Source organism: Otolemur garnettii, unplaced genomic scaffold (genome assembly GCF_000181295.1).
Source record: "Otolemur garnettii isolate 467f Iridium unplaced genomic scaffold, OtoGar3 scaffold00096, whole genome shotgun sequence".
NCBI lineage: Eukaryota > Metazoa > Chordata > Mammalia > Primates > Galagidae > Otolemur > Otolemur garnettii.
This window is the reverse complement of record NW_003852491.1, coordinates 2,843,830-2,850,271: the sequence shown is the minus strand read 5'-3', so window position 1 is coordinate 2,850,271 and position 6,442 is coordinate 2,843,830. Positions and strand designations below refer to the sequence as shown.

Here is a 6,442-nt window from a genome sequence, read left to right as displayed (position 1 = left end):
CCCTGGGTACCCGGACTGGCAACCGCTCTTCCCTACGATTTCTCTACGTGCACATCAGCACGCATCGAAGTCAAGGGGCGTCTTCTCTCTGGGCTTCTCTCTTTTCCCAGTCCAAGGTTCTCTTGTCCAATCTTTCCACCATCCAGGATGGTCTAAAGATCTGGGCTCAGTCAAGAGATCCTCCAAGGTGTGACATTAGCGTAGCAAGCCATCTCAGGGACGCCTGACAGGCAGCTCCCTGCTGCCGTCAGTAACAGAAGGAAAAGGTGAGGACGCTTGCCTTCCTCCCGCTCTGCTCCCTCTCTCCTTATTGCTGGGAGCCCTCCAGGTGGACTCATACATCCTCTCAATGGGAAATTCCAGTCAAATCTTCCCAAGTGACCCATTTCTAGGGTGTCTTCTCCAAAATGTACAGGTTCTTGGGCTCACTCAAGCCCTCTGCTATGAGCACTTCATTTATTACTATAATAACATTTGACCCAAATATAAAATAGACAATCAATCTGATGAGACTTCATCCCTTCCCAGGCCGGCTGGCCTGCACCTCCTGTGCAGAACTGCCTGGCCTGGCCTCTAGAGATTGATGATGCCTGAGGCTGAATGCCCCCATTGGAACCTTGGGTAAACTTACTTGTGGCAGGTAGGCCAGTATCTTTCCCAGTTGGTACAAGGGCAACCTTCCAGCACGCCAAGGTCTGACACCGCCCTCAGGAGTCTCTATTGTGGGGCTGAAAGCCTAATAATATTTGAGCCTGTAAGCACGCCGCCTTTAGATTGCTCTTTATTTGTTTATTTGTTTATTTTTGGTAGAGTGCTGTGGTATCATAGCTCACAGCCACCTCGAACACTTGGGCTCAAGAGATCCTCTTGCCTCAGCCTCCCAAGCGGCCGGGACTACAGGAGAGTACCACTACACCTGGCTATTTTTAGAGATGGGGTCTCGCTCTGGCTCAGGCTGGTCTTGAACTCATGAGCTCAAGCAGTCCACCTGCCTTGGCCTCCCAGATTGCTAGGATTATGGGCATGAGCTACGGTGCCTGGCCAAATTCTTCTTTAGACCACGTAAACATACATCCCTTCCTTATTATTCCTGCACTCAACTCCCTCTCTAGGGAGAGCTATCTTAGCCAAATCCCATGTTGCCATCAGCTTTGGTCTGTCCTCTAACCTTTCAGGAACATCCTCTCTCCTTCTCCTCTTAAAATTGCCCTCACCCTCTATCCCTCCTCTACCTGCTGACTAAGTCAGTCCCATAATAAGGAACACAGAAATCCCTTGTACTGTGAATCACCATACTCTGATATCCATCAAATAAAGGAATCAACCCATTGCCCCTCTCAAAGACAATACCTCCCTCCCCTGCTGCCCAGTAAAGGTTAAAGCCTGTTATTATTCTATTATCTAAAGGCCTGATAGTATCCTATTCTTCCTGTCAATAAACCTGATGGATTGATCAGATGGATTGTACAGACTCATGCAAGAGCTTATTAACCATGCTGTCCGGCCCATACATCTAGTAGTGCCCAATCCCTGTATCTTGCTCTCTTTAATCCCATCAGGAACAACCTGTTTTCCTGTTTTAGATCTTAAAGATGCCTCTTTTACTATTCCTTTACACTCTGATTCACAAGATCTATTTGCCTTTATTTGGGCTGACCCTGACACCCACCTTTCCCGTCAGTTAACATGGACTGCCCTACCCCAGTGGTCAGAGAGAGCCCCCACTTATTAGGACAGGCCTTAGCCTCTGTCCTACAGGTCCTAGTTGTGAAGCCGTCTACCGCTCTCCAGCGTATAGATGGCCTGCTTCTCTGTAGCCCCTCACTAGACAGCTCCCAAGTTCACACTGCTCAGCTTCTTAACTTTTTTTTTTTTTTTTTGAGACAGAGCCTCAAGCTGTCACCCTGGGTAGAGTGCCATGGCATCACAGCTCACAGCAACCTCCAACTCCTGGGCTCAAGAGAGTCTCCTGCCTCCGCCTCCCAAGTAGCTGGGACCACAGGCACCCGCCACAACACCTGGTCATTTTTTGGTAGTTGTCATTGTCGTTTGGCAGCCTGGGCTGGATTCGAACCCACCAGTTCTGGTGTATGTGGCTGGCGCCTTAGCTGCTTGAGCTACAGGCGCTGAGCCAGGCTTCTTAACTTTTTAACAGAATGTGAGTACAGAATGTCTCCAAAATCATCTCAGCTTTTGTCTACCTCAGTAACCTGTTGAGGTCTCACTTTAACCCCAACACATGAGGAATTTTCCAAAGTCTCTCTTCCATCTTCCCTTCCTATGCCAGACACCAAAAAAGCACCCCACTCTTTTCTTGGATGGGCGGGATACTGCCACATTTGGATCCCAGACTTTGTAAGCTTAGCCAAACCCGTTTCTCAGGCTAGCTGAGGAAATCTCTCTGAACCATTAGCTCCCACCACCCCCATAGAGTCTTACTTCTGGGATGAGGGGGACCCATCCAGTCATGAGTGAGACTCAACCACTGCCCATAGGCACCACATCCCAAAAGGAAGGACTCACAGCCCTACCCAGAGCCTTCACTCTAGCTGAAGGACTGTCTGTCAGCATATACAGACTGGAATATGCTTTTCATAGCCAGTCACATGCTACCATCTGGGCTGAACGAGGTTTCTTCACAAGCAAGAGTTCACCCCTGATCATGCAAAACTTCTTTATCAGCTTTTACAAGCCTCAAAGAAACCAAAAGCTGCCTCCTTTATCCATTGTAAAGGCCATCAAAGTTCTGATGACCCACTCACAATTGGAAACAACAAAGCTGAACTTTATTGTCTCCGGCTGAAAAGTGGCTCTCCAAAAAAATTTCAGTTCTATATCTAACCCCGACCAATCTCTCCTCCACATACTCAACATCAGAGATCCGGACTTTCCAACACCAAAACCTAACAAAACAGGGACCCTGGTATCTTAAAGATGGCTGTGCTATCCTACCTGAGAAACGAACCCCCCAAATCCTCTAACACATGCTTCGTTTCACATCAGCCACCGCCTTCTCTCTCCTTCAAGTCCTAAAATCCATGGTCACTTGTAAAAATCTTTGCCATCTTCCCTCTGCCATAACTGGAGGCTGCAGCACCTGCAGCGTGTTCTCCCTCCGAGGCCCAGGACCCCCCCACTTCCTACGCGGCAGGCCAGAGGTTACATCCCCGGCCAAGACTGGCAAACTGATTTCACTCATATGAACTGATTTCCACGCATAAATAGCACAAATACTTATTAGTGCTAGTAGACACCTTTGCAGGATGGGTTGAAGCTTTCCCAACCACTTCTGAAAAGGTGTCAGAAGTCACCTAACCCTTTCTAGATCACATCATTCCCCATTTCGGTCTGCCTGTCTCCATCCAGTTAGATAATGGCCCTTCATTTACAAATAAGATCAGCCAACAGGTTGTACAGGCCCTAGGTATTCACTGGTATTTACATACTCCCTACCAGCCCCCATCAGGAAAAGTAGAAAATAAACTCTATTATAAAAACTCCTCTGACTAAACTTAGCCAAGAAATCAGACAACTCTGGACCCCCCCTTATTATCCACTGCACTCATAAGGATAGGGGTACTCCTAGGGCCCCCACCTTTATAGCCCATTCCAAATAATGTACGACAGATCCTTTACACTGGTGCCCAATCCCGCTGATCCCAGCCTGTTAGGAAATTTATCTGCCCCCTTGAAACCAGAGCTGAAATCAGAAAACATGTACAACACAGCCTTCCAACACCTTAAAACCCCCCTTCCTGGGACTAACCTTGTTACTGGAATTTCTTTCTTCAGTAGGTCCTTGGTCTTGGGGATTTGAAGAATGAGCCCACTGACCACAGATCAGTGGTAAAACAGGATTTTATTAGACAGAAAGGAATACGGAAGGAGTAAAAAGCACGGGAGCTTCTGGCAAAGGCCCAGGACAGAAGTCTCCCACATGGGTCCTTTGTGTTGGGTATATATAGTATTGCAGTCTGTGTTTCAGGGGAGGAATTAAGGTGTGTACTCTCTAATCAAGGTGGAGCCACCCAAAACCTTTCAAGCTGCTTTGTTCCTGGCCTGGCTAGAGTCCAGAGGGTGTGGCCTGGAAAGGGCAGCCTGTCTGTGCCTAGAGATGGGGGTCTGATTTCTGAGCCCACCTGGGCCTAGAGAATGGGGGTCCCTGTCCAGCCCTGAGTGGGGGAACTCTGTATCAATCCTCCCTCTAGGAAGAGAAGCTCTAATTGCCATTAGAGAAAGGAGTGCTGACCGCTCCAAAGTGCTTCCTGCTGAAGATGGGTGGTGATCAAGGGGGGCAGGAGGTTGCTTAGAGGACGGCGATCCAGGATTCATGGTAAATGGAAATCTGGGTCGAACGTTCTAGCTTGAGGCAAAATGTCAGGGCATACTATTCATGAAATTGCCCAGGCCTAAGAAACTGGGGTGTTTTGTCCAGCCTTGAATGGGGTAACCCTAGATCAATAGAAGGGGCCATAGACTTTTTCTGGGGGGAGGGTGATCTCAGCAGAATCAGGTCTGGGGCTGGAACACTTTTTACTGCTTGTGGCCTGATGACATCATCTCTGGAAGACATGGATCTGATCAGCACACCATCTGACAGCCAAAGATTGCTTTTTGAATTTAAAAGTCCAGTAAGGTCATGAGAAATATAAATAATTAAGTCTTGGAAATATAAATCATTAGTTAGCTTAGTTGCCTCCAGGGTTAAGTGGGCTCCAGCTTCTACAACCTGCAGACAGTGTGGCCACCCCTTGCCATGGTGTCAATTCCTTCACTACGACGATAAGCTCCGGGTTGTAAAACTGGATCCTTAGGTCCAAACTCTCAGGGCAATTCCAGTGTGCTCTGTAATACACAGATTAAAGTGTCTGATAGGAAGACTTAAAGCAGGAGCCCGTAAAAGAGCACTTTCTAGCTGTTAGAATGCCTTATCTGCCACCAGGTCCCATTCTAGAGTGACCAGGCCCTCTTTTTGAGCATTTTTTTTCTTTTTTTTTGTAGAGACAGAGTCTTACTTTGTCGCCCTCGGCAGAGTGCTGTGGTGTCACACAGCTCACAGCAACCTCCAACTCCTAGGCTTAAGCGATTCTCTTGCCTCAGTCTCCCAAGTAGCTGGGACTACAGGTGCCTGCCCCAATGCCTGGCTATTTTTTGGTTGCAGTTCATCTGGGGCCGGGTTTGAACCCGCCACCCTCAGTATGTGGGGCTGGTGCCCTACTCACTGAACCATAGGTGTTGCCCTTTTGAGCATTTTTAATTAAAGAATAGCGTGGTCTAGCTATTTCACTATATCCAGGAACCCAGAGTATGTAAAATCCTATAATTTTTTTTTTTTTTTGAGACAGAGTCTCACTTTGTTGTTCTTGATAGAGTGCCATCATAGCTCACAGTGACTCAAACTCTTGGGCTTAAGCAATTCTCTTGTCTCAGCCTCCCAAGTAGCTGGGAGTACGGGTGCCTGCCACAACACCCAGCAATTTATAGAGATGAGGTCTGGCTCTGGCTCTGGCTGGTCTCAAACCCATGAGCTTAGGCAATCCACCTGCCTCTGCCTCCCAAGTGCTAGGATTACGGGCATGAGCCACCTCGCTGGCCATAAAGCCTGTAATTCTTCTTCTTCTTCTTCTTCTTTTTTTTTTTTTTTGTCCATGGAGGCATTTTATTTTTCCATATGGATTACATCCCTAGAAAAAGAATCCCAGGATTTTCCCTCCTGTGTGTTTTCTTGCTTCTTCCTGGTCCATGGTGCCAACAGAAGTTGTCAGTACAGTGAAACCAAACTGGTGGGATGGGAGCAGATGATTCTGCCGTTTTTCTAGAGCTTTGAGTTGCACATCAAACCTGGGGTTGATCACCCCACACTTATTTAAACTGCCTGTGAGGTTCACAACATTTTCCAGCTCTGTGATCGTTGATGATTTCAAATTCGCCAATGTAACCATGCTTCATCATCACAGTTAGAAACTAGACGGTGACTTCGGAGCATGGGCTTCTAAGAACCTGGTGTTTGCCTCTCTTTTCAGCATTGTTCTTAAGAGCATCAGCCAGGACATTCATGCACATCATCATTGTGGCCCAGAAAGATGGCAGAAAGAGGACCAAGCCTATAATTCTTTTTTTCTTTTTTTTGGAGACAGAGTCTCACTTTGTCAACCTCAGTAGAGTGCTGTAGTGTCACAGCTCACAGCAACCTCTGACTCTTGGGCTTAGATGATTCTCTTGGTCAGCCTCCCAAGTAGCTGGGACTACAGGTGCCCACCACAATGCCCGGCTATTTTTTTGTTGCTGTTTGGCCAGGGCCAGGTTTGAACCCACCACCCTCGGTATATGGGGCTGGCTCCCTACTCACTGAGCCACAGGTGCCGCCCCAAGTCTATAATTCTTAAGAAGCCTTGAAGCTGTCTGAGAGTTGGGGGTTTAGGATGAGTCAATATTGGCTCTA

The 6,442-nt window shown here is 47.7% G+C and overlaps 1 pseudogene; it reads right to left on the bottom strand.

Moving 5' to 3' along the window:
- Positions 1-5,667: 5,667 nt before the first annotated feature.
- On the bottom strand, positions 5,668-6,066 carry LOC100945280 (annotated as a pseudogene).
- Positions 6,067-6,442: the final 376 nt, after the last annotated feature.